Genomic DNA, 16,265 nt, shown 5'->3' with positions numbered 1-16,265 from the left:
TCAAATTCTTCAAAAAAGACATGTGTTATTTGATTACACCAAACTAGCTAGCTTATCACAAACACTGTACAAGACCAAAGATCACATTATGTTACTATTTTTCTCTCTAGTCCCACTTCCTTCCATGGTAATTCAACCCAAATGAGATTGGGATTGTTTAGGAATAAAACTTTTAAGATCTTTTAAGAAAAAGAGTTTAAGATCAGATCTATGATATCCACATTAAGGAAGTTCAGAAGAAACATCCAATACAAATTTGAGTCTATACGTTATATTTGAAAAGTATAGGCCAATAACCTATTAACCATCAATCTCAGTTTTCTTCTGGGTTCATCTTCAGTCCTGTCTGTAATAAAGAAGAAGCAGCTTTTCTTCAATTTTTTCTCCATGACTGCAGTCCAGACCAGAGATTCATTGGAGAACAAATGGAGACATTTGCACAAGTGTCCTGCTTATCCTGATAAAGAGTCCAGTAATCTCAGTTGTCTCCTTAGGAGACTTTAAAGTCTCAAATCTGTCTCAAATGGCCTTGCCAAGATATCAAAGTCTACAACCAAACATAAGATTTCTTATCACACTTATCACATTGGTGATCCACATTCATTTTATAGCTCTGTACTGTCTTCTCTTTGGGATTTCTCATACTGAACCATATGAGAAACATCAGGAAAAGTTGATTTCTTTCTTTCTTTCTTTCTTTCTTTCTTTCTTTCTTTCTTTCTTTCTTTCTTTCTTTCTTTCTTTCTTTCTTTCTTTCTTTCTTTCTTTCTTTCTTTCTTTCTTTCTTTCTTTCTCATCCTTCCTTCCTTCCTTCTGCTTGTTTTGTACCCTACAGCATTCAGCTACAGTACACTAGGTTTCCCACACCCGAGTCTGTTGCGGTGTGTAAACTGTCCGTACTGCAGTGAGCATCGCTGCACACTACACACTACTACACTACTGCTGACGACCCGCTCCGCTGGCAGGGTTAAGCTCACCGTCCCTGTACCTGCCAGCTTGCTCTCTTAAGGGGCATCGCCCGCTTGCCATCTCTGAGGTATCACCCTCGCCCGCCATCTGCGCCCCGACAGACGCTGGTGCGCCACACTGCGCCGCAGCTGTTCCCAGGACAGCGGGAGGTCGAGTGGTGAAGTCTTGCTGCCACCCTCGCTGCCTCACGGTGCCCCCTGGGGCCGGAGCCGTCCTGCACTCGGCATCACAAACACCTTCTGTGATATGACCGCGAGGTGTGTTGATCACCGGCTCCTTTGAAAAGGAACTAGAGGACATAGAGGAGAAAAGGCCTAGAATCGCCATTAAAAGTTCAATCCACTTTTGGCTGCGTTCACAGTGCAGTCGAATCCGTTTTTTCCTCATGTGACACAGATGCGCCGTGGATGACAGTGTGTAAAATCTCTTTGGACCTTGACCTGACTCAATCTAACATGACTTGACACGATTTACCCTTGAAGAAGATGGAGGACGAGGAAAATGGACAGTTGAACGATGAGTTTGACCCAAGGGGTTTAGGTGTCTCTGGTTAGCATGGCCCTGTTAACCCCTGCCAGTATAAATACACAGTTAGGACAGAAAGAACACGTTTTGGTTTCATTTTATTTTGATGGTCCCTTTAACACACTCTGTTGACTATAAGTAGGGCTGGGTATCGAGTTCGATACATTTTAGGCACCGACCGAATTGCCTCAATATCTTTGAGTATTAAAAATGGTCTTGTCATACGTTACCAAATTTCGATATCTTTGGGGTTAATATCGTCAACGACAGTGAGCCAATAAACACTAGTTTACGGCGGTTACGCCCAGAGACGTGGCTCACACGTGAGGCTGTATGGTGCAACCCAATCCCAATGGTTGGAAAAGATGTGGAAAAGATGAAAAGTGTGGCTTCATTTCACCAGGCTTGATGCCGACAGCGCTCGAAGCAATATTTGCGACAATATAATTGCTGCCAAGACCACCAACACGACAAATCTGATGAAGCACTTGACAGTGCACGGAATAAACTTAAAGGGATAGTTCACCCAAAAATGAAAATTAGCCCATGATTTACTCACCCTCAAGTCATCCTAGGTGTATATGACATTCTTCTTTCAGGCGAATACAATCGGAGTAAAGCTTCCAAGCTTTATAATGGCAGTGAATTGCTGTTTCTGTTTTGATGTCCATAAAAGTCCATCTATCCATAATAAAAGTCCTCCACACGGCTCCAGGGGGTTTAATAAAGGCCTTCTGAAGTGAAGCGATGCGTTTGTGTAAGAAAAATATCCATATTTAAAACTTAATAAAGTAAAATAACTAGCTTCCGGCCAAATGTGGATCAGTTTAGGAGTTTCATCTGTCCGAAATCAGCCGCATTCAAAACATTTGGTGAATATCGTCACAGTTTTTTCTTTTTTAAATAAAATATGAGTGGTATTTGGCCTCAACAAACTCCCAATGGGGCTACTGGATGATTTAAAAGTATTTAAATCGATAAATTATATCACAAATATAAAAAACCACATCAAAATGTAGACTGAAATTTTACATTTTCCTTCAATAATGATTGTTTTTACTGAAGAACATAGCTTCTGGATTCACAAAATTAACTGTATTTAATTAGTTTAGTATATTAATTTAATTAGCCACATAGAAATGTATGAGGCACACACCCAAGTTTAATACCTAGAAATGGAGGTTTGTTCAAATCTGCTAAAGCAATATGGATGCTTGCCTTTGAAAACACCAATAAATATTCTTCAGTGTCCCCTAAAGCAGCCTGCAGTTTCAGAGTTGTACATTTATTCAATCTTTAGAGGTAAAATCATATTCCAAAGAAATTGGCGCAATGCTGCAACAGACACAGTAGAATTACATTGTAGCCTCAGTGTGGTGGATGATGGGAAAAAAGTGTCAGGTGTTATTGAACGCTGGTGTCTGTCCTCCCCCCGGAGGCTGAATGGATTCTGCCGAAATTATCACTGTCAAGGCCAATCCAATAAAGGTACAGCCTCTTCTATAAGCCCTCTCCCTTTCAGACATTTCCCTTTCCCTCTCCCATATAGAAACGTGTGTGTGTGTGTGTGTGTGTGTGTGTGTGTGTGTGTGTTAAATTTAAACCATGTGATCTGCTTCCCTCCTACCCAGTGTGTGTTGTGAGACAGTGTTCTGGTTCAGATAACAACGCTGTAATGAAACAAGGGAGCTCCCAGGCAAAACACACACACACACACACACATACACACTCACGATAGCAGTGCTGTAGTAGGGAATAAGAAAATGCATAGTGTGCTTTGCCCTTGGCTGCGTGCGAGTGATTGTGCATGGAGAACGGGGAATAGAGAACCGAGGAAGGAAAATAGGGGGGACTTCATACATTTTTATGACCGCACGAGATAAGGTCAGTTGTGTGCCATCGTTACTAGGCAACACTGCAACCCGGTATTGGATTGAGTTGTGAAGCTGAGCAGTCAAATTCACAAGCTTTATTGGACTCATCTTTTATTTATTTATTATTTTATTTGTTTTACAGTTGCTCATGAGCAGAATGACACACTTGCTGGTCATTTAATCTAATTGTCAAACACAAAACGATATGCTGCACATCTTTTGTTGATCCTGGAACAACATTCCTGTCCAAAAACATAGTCCTAACCATATCCACTCCCCTAAACCTAACCCTACCCATAACTTAACACGAAAATATTAGGGAAATGATAGTGAGTAACACTGACGTAGAAGCACCTAACCCTGGTTGTAAACCTAAACTTGACATTAACTGTTAACTTGTCCCTCAAATCTGATTGGTTGATTGGAATGTTGCTCCAGTATCAACAAAGATGTTGATCCAGGAACATATTGTAATCGGTGAAACCACATTAAGTGAAGATCACTATAGCAATCACTTTGATCTGGGAAGTGGCTCTGAAAGAGGCACATTTGACAACCTGTCCTGGGCTTGACATTAACATTTTTGCCCACCAGCCACTGTGGCTAGAGGTGTCCCAAAGTTCCCAATTTTCACTCGCCACAATTTTGACATCGATACCATGGGGGAACACTGATATATAGATATATTTTTAATACTATCTCGTAATTTGGCAGTAGGCATTAGGCTGCTGTCACTTTAAGACCGAACACACATCCATTATACTGTTACACATGCACTTTCTTTCTCAACTGTTTACTTTCACTTCAAACATAACCGTCTGTGTTTACGTGAACACTCGCCAAGACCGGCATTTTGATATCATTTTATGTGTATTTGACTGTTTAAGCGCGATAAGCAGCGAAAAAGAACTCAATTTAGTGCTGAGAGGCGGCTTTATGTGCCACACTTTGGGTGTGAGCAGAAAATCTGTGGGAATGAGTTAAATTTATGCGCAATACACGCAATCCCACACCGAAATTCAAGCCCTGTAACATATTCATGTGATATTCATCCGGAGTAACTCGCTGTCGGAGAGATGAGGGAGAGAGAAAACTTGCCGCTGGTGTTGTGGATCTGTTCTGCAGAAAATGAGTATTGGAAGCGTTTCAGATATTTCAGATAATGTTAAAAAGTAACATTTTTGACAACACTACATTGCACTTAGTTTATTAATTCAGATGCCTTTTTAAAAGACTATAATTGAAAAAATTATATATTATATATATTAAATTCAAAGTGGCTAGTATGAGTGACTGTGTTACACGCCACTGCTGAAATACACACGCATTTGGCGGGTTGGCGGGTGTTAATGTCAAGCCCTGAACCTGTTTACTACCCAGACAGCAACTAGTGTCGGCCCAACAATGACGACACTATGTTTCTGTCTGGGTAAGATGCCTTGATCTGGTCAATTACTGGCAGCAGCATAGATGCATCATTTGGAACTTTTCTAGAACAAATAAAAATGGATGTAAAGTAAATCAAAATAAGTAAATTAACTTTAGTGAAACCATGTCTTCTCTCTACCAAGAGATAAAAGTATTGCTTTGTACTCATTATGTATGTGTTTGATTTGGAAGTCATGCTGAAACCTGAGAATAGAATGAATAGAATGAGGCATTTATATAGCGCTTTCATATGTACTACTGTACACCCAAAGCGCTTTACAATTATATCAGGGAATCTCTCCTCAACCCCCACCAGTGTGTAGCACTGAGGTACCTTCATAGACAAAAAGTGTATTATCATATTAACATACTATTGCTATTTCAGCATTATGCACTGTTTGTGAATTTTCTGTATGCACTGAATACCTGGATGACTTATAGTTTTTGACAAAATGTGAAGTATTCAACAGAACACACCACCAAAATCCCTTTCAAAAGTCTGTTTCTCTCATCGCCTCCAGGCAGCTGTTTTGGTCATGCAAGACCAACTCTAAAACGTCTAGCACTTCAACACTATATTTCAAATCAGCAATAAAATCTGATATGCTGAAAAAAAAAAAGCGTATATTTCAGGTTGGTCCAGCCAGTGGTCTCAGGACTCTTTCTGCACGTTGAGTTTCTACAGGAACTGGAGCGTCTACCAGCATCTCCAGTGATGTGATGACGTTACCAAGTGCCGATTGGCTATTTCATTTAGAAGGCGGGACTTCCTTTTACTATTGCGTGCTGCAGTTGCTCCCATTCATTGTAATTGGAGTGAACCGTCTTGGCATACACCAAAATACTGTATCCCAAAATGTAATACACAGGATTTGCAATGTATGCAGTTTTACAATTTAACCAGAAGTAATTCCTTTCACAATTTTTTATTTATTTGGGATACAGTAATTTGTATTATTTTACTAAACCTGGGGTTCCCAAACTTTTTTGTTGGACAAACCCCTCAGACATATTATTATGTAGGCCTATTAATTATCATCATCATCATCATCATCATTTTTTTTATCAATAATAATAATGTTTTAACTCTAATTATAAAAATGAAGACAGAAATATATGTCTGTTGTTAATTACAATCACATCATAAAATGAAAAATTAATATTTGATAATAATTGTAATGATTTTATTTTCCATTACAAATTACAATATTAATATTTTAAATTCTTCACTTCCAAAAGTTCAAACCATCGAGATTTTAAATCCTCAAGCTTTTAAATTTGGCAGAATACTGTTGAAATGCTGTACATTTATTATTAGAGTTATATGCAAAGTAAATAGAGCAAACCTTAGCACACACAATGTTCCCAAAAGGTGCATCACGATTATGGCACAGCCCCATATATTTGTTTTATTTGTACATTTTGATATAATTAATCATTAGCAGATTTTCTCGCGAACCCCATTTGGGCTGCACTAACAACATTTAAGATTCAAAATATATTTTTGTTAAAATTTCCATCTTTCCAAGATGATAAATGAACAGCACTCAGATGCAGATGATCTGTATATATCACAGCCATTCGGTTATTGCCCTGTAATGTTGCTAAAGTGTGCTGTGTGCTGAAACTGGGGAAAACACAAAGCACACAGCCCTGTTCTGTTCTTGTCCCCCCCAACCCCGCCTTCCCACCACTCCCTCAACATTTCCCTCTCTCTCCTCCCCTCATTCTAGCATTCTAACCCTCTCAGTGCCCTAGTTTAGTACTTCAAGGTTGGCCACATATATTCTAGCCCATGCCTTCTGGCCAGCCAATGGCAGGCGAGCAGCGGTTGCAGTGTAAGGGTGGGGCTGTCACACAGCAGCGCAGCGAGTGGCCAGTGGGAGGCTTTGAGGATGGTGGTCGCTGCCACGGGTGTGGGATGCTTGTTTTACTGTGGCAGGTCACATCAGGGAAGAACCTGAGAAGAATAGACGGCGTGTGTGCAAAGAGCAGACATTACAGAGGCTGAGAGCCGAAAATTGACTGGCTGGTTCATCATACGTCTTCAGCATGTAGGGAAAGGCATTCAAGAATATTGTAAGAATAGAATTAGAAATTAAATGTAATACAAATAAACTCACTCGTGAAAAAATCACTACGATACTGTCAGGGTTATTATAGTTAACTAAAACTAAAACCATAAATCATTTCCATTACTTAAACATTAACTGAAATAAAATAAGATATAGCAAATCTTGTACTTTCTTTTGCATTTAGATTGATTTGTGCCCGGTTTCACTGATAAGGCTGAAGTCTAGTCCCAGACAAAAATGCATTTTTGAGCTGTCTTAACTGAAAGCAACTTGCACTGACATATAAAATATGTCAGTGCCATTGTTTTGTCTCAAGATGCACACAAACAATGTTTTTTTCTTTTTTCTAAGGCACGTTTATAAAAGCTACTTAAATGTCTTAATTTAACTAAGGCCTAATCCTGGCTTAATCTAATTCCTGTCTGTGAAACAAGGCCTTGATGTACTAAAATAGCTCAATTTAAAATGTAAATAAAAAGCTATAAAACCTATACAGACATATTTACAAAGACGCCAATAAAAATTACAAACACACAACAAAATGACTAAACCTTTAACTAAAATTAAAACAGAAAATATAAAAATGCAAATGCATTCAAAATATTAATAAAAACTACAGAAGTATCTCAATGATACTAAAATAACACCATATGCTATATGCTATATTACATACTATTTTCTGGTGTAGAAGTTAATTCTATGAAAAATACAAACTAATTTAATCCTTAAAGTGACAGTTCACCCAAAAATGAAAACCGTCTTTTTCAATCCTGTATATCTATGCCTAGACTATTTATATCACAAACGTCAAGGTTGTTGTTTTCCATACAACAAAGGTGAATAGTAACTGTCTTTAAAGCATCAAAACACACACACACACACACACACACACACACACACACACACACACACACACACACACACACACAGACTTGTGCACTATTTTCAATTCTTGTAAAACTGTAAATAACTTTGTGTAAAAACAGTCAAGCTGTTATTCACTAAAGATCTTTCCCTTTGCAGTACACATCCAATCTCATTCACGACTGCATATTCAAAGAACGTGACACGTGAATATTTTAAACCGAATGCAACCTGGACATTTTGCATTATGAGTGTTCAAGAAAATTGTTTGGAGACTATCATTAGTGGTGTTTGCTATGGTAAGCATCACTATTATACAGTTATTATAAGTAGGTATTATAAGTTGCATGACTCATTCAAATATGCATAACTCATTCTGGTTGTCAATGATAGCTCAAATCACATGGCTATTACTATACTACGCATGTGGGGGGGGGGGGACAAGAACATTATTTTGCCATAACACACTCTGGCACATCCTAGCAAATACCATCCTAGCATTGTGCATGTTCACGTTTTCTTAAGAAAATGTAAAAAATATGATATTTTTGCAATTCTGTTTGGTGCCTCCAGTGGCAAAGAAATTACACACTTCACCTTTAACTGACAACAATATTCCCAATTATTCTAATGAAATGCCTATTCCCTATTCATGAAAGGACAAAGTCAGATTTTAGAGACCCTTTTCAATTAAATGATCTTATCACAGTAGACTTTGAGCTGACTTTTAGCTCAATAATGTTACAGACTGTCTCCGTCCTGTCAGGCTCAGTCAATCTGCCCTTGTCCCAAAGGTCATCTCTCTCCTACAAGCACAAACTCTGCTCTGATAGAGACAGCACGTCTGCAAGACTTAAAGGGATAGTTCACCTCAAAATACACCCTTATGTGGCTCTATAAGTTCTTTATGCACCATTTCCATATGAACAATCTTAAAAAAAGTATGATTTACACACTCCAAAACGTATTCCAGGTTCTCTGAGGACCATAAAAAGCTTATCTGGCCTACGTTCGTATCAAAGATTGAAAAATGCTATATTACCACACACGAGACCCAATACCACAGTGATTACGTTGCCATGGCATTTCTAATATTTGTTATCAGTAAAACATATTCTGATGAACAGTGGGACATAATGGCTTAGTGGGTACCACTATTGCCTCACAGCAAGAAAGGCCCTGATTCACACGGGAACCAGCCTGTGATGGTTGAGGAAGCCTCACATCCTCTGAAAGCGCCACACTGACCTGAACATGGGGAGGTGGTAAGTCTGCGTCCATTATGATTCAGTTGTGAGCTATGTGACTCTATGTGAGCTCTCTCTATGAAAATTAGGGTACCGCTGCCACTTGGGTGAGTGCATTCACCATCTTCTGGGAAAGAGCAGCTCCTCTCACCTCTGGGTCATTGTATCAGGGATGCATCAAAGCCTTCTTGGGGTTTTGATGCTCACCTGACGAGTGGGCTGCATCACCTTCCTGCAGGCAGCTCAACGCTGCAGCCGGGCTGTGGGCTCGGGCTGCAGAGGAGCTGATGTGGCAGCCACAGACGGACACCCTCGGCGACGATGACCTCAGCGGCCTGTAGGGGGCAGTGGAGGGAGGGAGGATGTGTTTAATCACCACTGTCTGCTTCTGGACTGCCGAGAACTGCTTGGCAAAATCCTTGACGTTGTCTCCATAGAGGCCACCTTGCGAGATAGGGGCGTCAAGAAAGCGGCTTTGTCGACCTCCCTCAACTCAGCAGGGTTAAGCCAGAGACCACCAGGGTAGAGATCGCCTGTCCGAGAGCCCACGCTGTGATCTTCGTCACGCAGAGAGCGAAGTCGGTCGCCAAGCAGTTCCTGCATCAATCCCGGCTCAGAACTTCCCTCGTGCAGCTCTTTTAGAGCTTTGACCTAATGAACCTGCCATGGCATGCAGAGTGGAGGCAGCCTAGTTAACTTACAGTCTGGGACGATTCCACCAGGTGGCGGTATTTTGCGGGCATAAATGCACTGCAACCACGTGCTCCACCTGTGGAATGTCCGTATACTGCCAGGCCATCCCACCATTGAGGATAGGGAGGGTGGAAAAGCTTGTGAAGTGGGACCGGGTATTGAAACGTGCCCTCCACAACTTTGACAGCTCGTCATGCACTTCCGGGAAGAAAGGCACTGGGGCTGTGACTTGCATTCTGAGTCCAGATACCAATCAACCAGATATGAAAGCTCGGCACAGGGCGGAGGATTCCACTTCAGCCCGATGTTCATTGCGGCCCGGGCAAGCATGGCTGCCAACTCTGCATCAGACTCAAACTGAGCTTCTGCACCTGAGGGTGGGAATCAAGCCAAGTCCTCAGGAAAGCATCGGAAAGCACAAGCCCACCCTCTGATGCTGCAATCGATAGTTCTCCATCATCTGGAGCCCCAAATGAGCAATCATGTGTGCTATGTGATGCACCGTAAAAGTCATCCGGGAACTCCACCGGGCACAACGTACAAGACGAAGCCTGTGGGGATTGACCCGGCAGAAACATCACAATCGCAGGTTTGACAGTTATGTTCTCACAATGAGGATATGAGCCATCCATAAAAACTGCCTCAGTGTGGGTGAGACCCAAACACTTGAGACAGCAATCATGACTGTCCAAAGCTGAAAGATTTTGATCGCATCTAGAAACACAGGCGGAAAGACATCTTTAAAAAGACACTCTCCGTCTCTGTTCGATTTTATTATATGAAATCTTGAGGAAGACAACATCAAGTACGACTCTCCCGAGCCAGAGCTGACCGCAGAATCTGTCATGAGGTCCAACCCTGCCTCAGGCCCATTCTGGAGTCAGTGCCGATAGACCAGTCCACCCCAGAGCCAGAGGAGAAGCTATGGCTCATTGATTTGTGGTCTATGGAGCCAGTCCCTACCAAAGTTCCCAGCCCAGAACTCTCTCCTCCTCAGCCTGTCCTGTTGGGCTTATTGGATGAACTGGTGCCATTTGTTGATTCCATGTCTACTTCATTATTTCCCTGTACAGAGACCTTAAGCTTAGGAAAAGTGCTTTATAAATAATAAGCATTAATATTATTAATTATTATTATTATCTGGAATCATCCCTCCCCCTTTTTGCCCTGCCCCCTCCGCAGGCTCCATCCACTTCCCTGGATCTACCTTCTCTACTGGTGCTGGTCACCTGCTCGGCTCTTCTCTCTCTGCTGGCTTCCTTCAGCTCTTCTGCTCCGCTTTGGGCCTCTCTAACACCAGTTTGGCCTTGTGAGGCGGATTCCCTGGCTGCACCTCAGGCCTACGGGCCCATTACTCTACCTTGGCTTGTTAGTCCATTGACGCCGCCTTTGCCCATCATCCCTCGGGCTCCCTCGATCCTCCAGCTCCGCCTTGGTCCATCATCGTCCTGGTTCAGCCGTGGACTTCTGGGCCTCCGGCTGCGCCTCAGCCCTCCATCCCTTCTAGAGTTCTCAACGGGTCGGGTCGGCCCGACAAACCCGACGGGACCCGCGGGTTCGGGCCGGGTTCGGGTCGAAAATATAATCAAATGACTCGGGTCGGGTCGGACCTCGGGCTTAATCTTTTCCGCTCAGTAAAAACAAACAAAAAAAAACATTTAGGCTATTAATCATCGCTGCTGTTCACCGTAAAGAAAGTCTGGCTGCTTTGTGTAACGTGCATCATGGAGAGGGGCGGGGGCAGACCTGACGCCGCTGCGTGCACGCCTTTAGCCTGGAGAAGAAGATGGAGTTGTGAGAAGTAAACTTGCCGCAGGTGAATTCACCGTCGCTACTACAGCCTATTTATATATTTAAAGTTTATTGTTTCAGTTGTTTGTATTGTTAAAAGGCGTGAACATTAAAGGTTGATTTGAATTCCCATCTGCTGGTCATGATAATACGTGTATGAGAGAAAAAAAAAATCCGACGCGGCGTCGGGCCGCGGGCCGGGTTCGGGCAGATAATTCATGTTTATGTGTCGGGTTACATCGGGTCCGGGCTTTAAAAGCCACGGGCCGGGTTGGGTCGGGTTGTAATTTTCAGGCCCGTTGAGAACTCTAATCCCTTCGGCTCTACCAGGCTCCTCCTTCCCTCAAGTTCCTAAGTGCCTTCTAAGAGGGGGGAGTTATGTAAGAGTTGTCATTTTGTTTTTGTGTTTCTGTTTCTGTTTCTTGTATTCCCTTTTTTAGTCCCTGTTTTCTCCCTAGTTAGTTGCCTTAGTTACTAATTAGTTTCACCTGTGTATTTTCTAGTTTCCTTTGTTTGCCCTGTGTATTTTAAGCCCTGTGATTATCCTCAGTTAATTTTTGTATGTTCTCATTTGTTCATGTGTGGTATGCAATCTCTCAAGTTCCTGTTCTTAACTCTCCATTGATCTTCTGCATGCTGTTTTTGTTTGTCTACTACTGAGACTTCTTTGTGCTCTTTGGCTACCACCCTACCTTACATTTACATTTTTTTTTTTTTTGTAAAAGTTATTATTATTATTATTTACAGTGATGCCTATAGTAAATGTCAAACCCAAAAGAGCCATTCTTGTACAGTGGGAGAGGACAGGAAAAAAAGCTGTCTCCTGATCCAATAAAATAACATGTCTTCACAACACCATCAATTTTAAAATTGCCAACACATTTTTAAATGAATAGAAACACATGTGAAATAGTTAAATAGGACATTAGATGTTTTTGAATCTGTTTTTCAATCTATATTTCATCTACACTTGGCAAATGTCTGTCCATTCTACGTGTTCTGGTCCCTCATTTGTGCTGCTCTAAAAGCAGCTGTTAGTCTACATTCATACAGACATATCACATGAAATTTCTTAATATTGTCTCCAGATAAGACCAGAAACATGAAAACATGTAACTTTTGAAGGTGAGATCACTGTTCAAAATTATATGTTTATTTATTTATTTATTGTAAAATAAATGATGGCTTTATTAATATATTTTTAGTTTTAAGTCACTCAAAACAGTGTGCTAAGACTGCTGTCAGTGAAACCGTTAGTTTGGGAGGAAGTTGAGGGCTGAATTGTGTTTGCACATACCAGATATTGCCAGTCAGTTTGTTGTGAATTAAGTTATAACTGATGTTACATCAGTCATTTTAAGTCTCCCCTTAAGTATAGCATGCGTAATGTAGCAACGTGCCTCTGACACAACTCGCATAAAAGGTGTCTGTTACACACTTTAGCAATTCATTTTCCATTCTAATTCTACTTTTGTGTTGCATGGAAAAAAATAACTACATACAAGTTGGGAATAACACAAGGGTTGATTAAATAATGACGATCTGTAAGGTGAATTCTGGCTCTCATGGGCATGTATTTGAAAATGGCGCATTAGTAACAGTACAGCCAGCGGCTAACTTTACATGTTGTTATATTTAGTTCTCAACACGCGCCTCATGTCTTTATCGCCACTATTGTTTAAGGTAACAAAAGAGATCATATGGTGTTGCTCTAGACGGATCTATTCTTGGCTAATGGGCAACGTAGTGAAAGGTAAACCTGATCCTCTGCAGGATATCTGGAAGTCAGCGGGCTGACATTTGGCCGCCGATAGACCGGTGTGTGTTTGGTTGTAAGGGAACACTAGGCCTCAGTGGAGTTGTCAAAACAAAGGGGCCGCTCTCACCAGGACTGACTTACTGACTGTCAACTTGCATATGTGTATATTGAAATGGCTGATTATGACAGAGGAGTGGAATACTTTGATGCGTGTGAAAGAAAACAAAAAACTTGGCTCCTTTTTTGGACCTTTGGATACACCTTTATTGATCAGCAGGTTCAATAGGGTTAAGGGCCAATAAGGCATTTAATGCCAATAATAAGGCATTTATTTATGACTTTAAAAAGTAAGGGGCACAGTGATAGTGAGCGTCAGTCGCCCCCTTCCAAGCCACACCCCGACACTGACGCACCCCGTTCATGACGCCGACACTGTTATTATTGCATACTGTTTTATAATGTACTGGGGTGCAAATACTATCTGCCACTATTTTACACCAGTGTTTCCCAACCCTGTTCCTGGAGGCACACCTACACTACACATCTTCCCAATTAAACACACCTAATTCATCTCATCAGCTCGTTAGTAGAGACTCCAAGACCAGAAATAGATATGTCAGATGATGTAGACATCCAAAATGGTGTACCTCCAGGAATTGAGTTGGGAAACACTGATTTACAGTATTAAGTATTTATAAAATCTAACTACTATTTACACTACTAGGACAGAAAGTCCTGCTATTTTGCATCTATCACAATTTGCACTTGTTGCACTCGTCATTGCTTGCATGTGATTGAATGTTACCTTCATGTATATTGAGGGTACAAGCTACCCTGATTTATGACATGACAATAGCAGTCAGTGGTTCACACAGTGTGCTCCTGAGAGAGGACTGGTGTATTGAGTTTCACACTGCACATGATCCAGATGTCACTGTGTAACGTTTTGGTTTTGTCATTGTCATGTTTCTGTGTCTTGTCATGTGATTCCCTGTTTGTCATGTGATCCTGCCATGTGTCTTGTCATTGGTTAATTGTCTGATCATTAGCCGCGTTTCCACTGTCGGGCCAGGGCCGGGCGTGCTAGTGCGTGCCAGGGCCAGTCGCGTTTCCACTGTCACTTCCGGGGCTTGGTTCAGGGCTTGATTCGGGGCTTACTCGGGGCCAACGGCCAGGATTTTCTGTCCCGTTGAATACCTTGGTCCAAAGCGGGCCAGCTCGGGCTGGAGGAGTGGTTACGAACAGAGGCGGGGTTTACCTGAGTCGGGAGACGGCAGCGCCGGATGATTCTGTCAGCATTAAAGACTTTTAAAATAATTTACCTCAAAACTCACTTTCATGTTTGAATGCCTTCTGTTTGTGATCCGATGTGGATTCTGATCACCGTATAAGGTAGAAATATTTATACACGATGCAAAAGTCTATGCACGCTAACCATTACCATAGTTAACATAGTAAATATGAACGCTTGAAGAAATCAGACAAATCATAAAGGCTATCATAATCATGTTTTTATTTTATCTGTCAGTAGCCTATGTCTCGTCTCTTTATACCGGACTAAAGCAACTTTCTTTTCGGGAGCTTCCTCTGTTTCTCTGACTGAAAATATCTGTAGCCTACTGGGAGTCGAGAGAGTGCTAAAGCTCCTCAGGTCGTACTTTTGGTGGCATATTTGTAGAAATGATCATTCTTTCTAAATGTGATGTAAATATGTCCTGTAACTACCAAATAAACAGAAACAGCCTCGACTGAATAAGAAAGTGTGTCCTCTTTCTTTTGTGAAATAGACGTAACGGTAATTTATTTCTGTGTGACTAATGTGCAATTTTTACATAATTTAATTCATTATGATCAATGTATCACTTTTTATTGTAAACCTGTGGTAAAACATTGATGCTTGGGTTTTAAATATTCAAGTAAACAACAAAAATGCCAGCAAACGGTCGCTTTTATCATGTTTGTTTTGCGATCACGCTGTTTCCAGTGATTTCTTTCTGATTAGTTTTCTGATAAAACTTCCATTTGTTGATGAAAAGATGGGTTAGTGTGACGTTGTTCCAGAGAGGCGTGTTACGGGCGTGTTTTAGTGAAACGCTGTAGAGCTTCTGGCCCGACAGTGGAAACGCAGCAGATTTTGGGCCCGGTGCTACTGGCCCGAGGCTATTAGCCCAGCACGGCCCGTTTAAAGCCCTGGCTCGCACTGGCCCGACAGTGGAAACGCGGCTATTGTCCACAGGTGTCCCTTCTTGTAATTAGTCTGTGTATTTAAGCCCTCATGTTTGCCACGTGTCTTGGTCAAGTATTGTTTCCTAGTCCACTGTTTGTAAGTCTGTTCATGTTCATGTCTTCATTTTGAGTTTCTCATGCCACGCCATGTTTTTGTTTTATGTTTGATCTTGTTTGTAATAAACTGCACTTGGGTTCTCAATAAGCTTGCCTCCAGTGGATACGTTACACATTGTCATAAAAGTATTTCACATTAAAGCAACTGTTCCCGCCATTGTATAATCTACAGAGGGGTAAAAATTCTGACAGAATCAGTAGAATATGGATTGCAGAAGAATAATCTTATTACAATGTTTATGGTTTATTTTGTTTCAGTATTTCTTAAGTGAATATGATAACCAAATATATACTTGTGCAGTGATGTTGTAATTTTCATTGAGTAAATAAACATAAAAAATTATTGATTAGGGTTCAGTTTGGGTTTAAAGCATTGGGTGAAGAAGGACAAGACAAAATGACAGTATCAGTGTATCTTACAGAGGAGGGGTGTCTAAATGCATGTAAAGGGGGTGCCCCAGGGTTCAGTTCTTGGTCCCGTCCTCTTCTTTCAAAAAGACCATCCAGTCATGCATGTAGTATCTGGGAGATGTTTAAATAATTGCCATCTTTGCTGTCACTTTAATAGCATGACATTTAAATGCTCTAACATGATCTACTCCAACATGCATACAGTATGGCCATAAAACAGGACAGTTTATGCTAATGTTAGCTCTAGCCCCCTTGATGAAGTGCTGAGAATTCAATGCATATTTCT

The 16,265-nt window shown here is 41.3% G+C and overlaps 1 protein-coding gene across 1 annotated transcript in view; it reads right to left on the bottom strand.

Annotated features, from left to right (window-relative positions):
• The window catches only part of bace2 (beta-secretase 2), a 46,265-nt gene that overhangs the window by 28,463 nt on the left and 1,537 nt on the right, over positions 1-16,265 (bottom strand). The window lies entirely within an intron of this gene.

This window comes from Rutilus rutilus (assembly GCF_951802725.1).
Source record: "Rutilus rutilus genome assembly, chromosome: 9".
Lineage (NCBI taxonomy): Eukaryota > Metazoa > Chordata > Actinopteri > Cypriniformes > Leuciscidae > Rutilus > Rutilus rutilus.
This window is presented reverse-complemented; position numbering and strand designations above follow the sequence as displayed.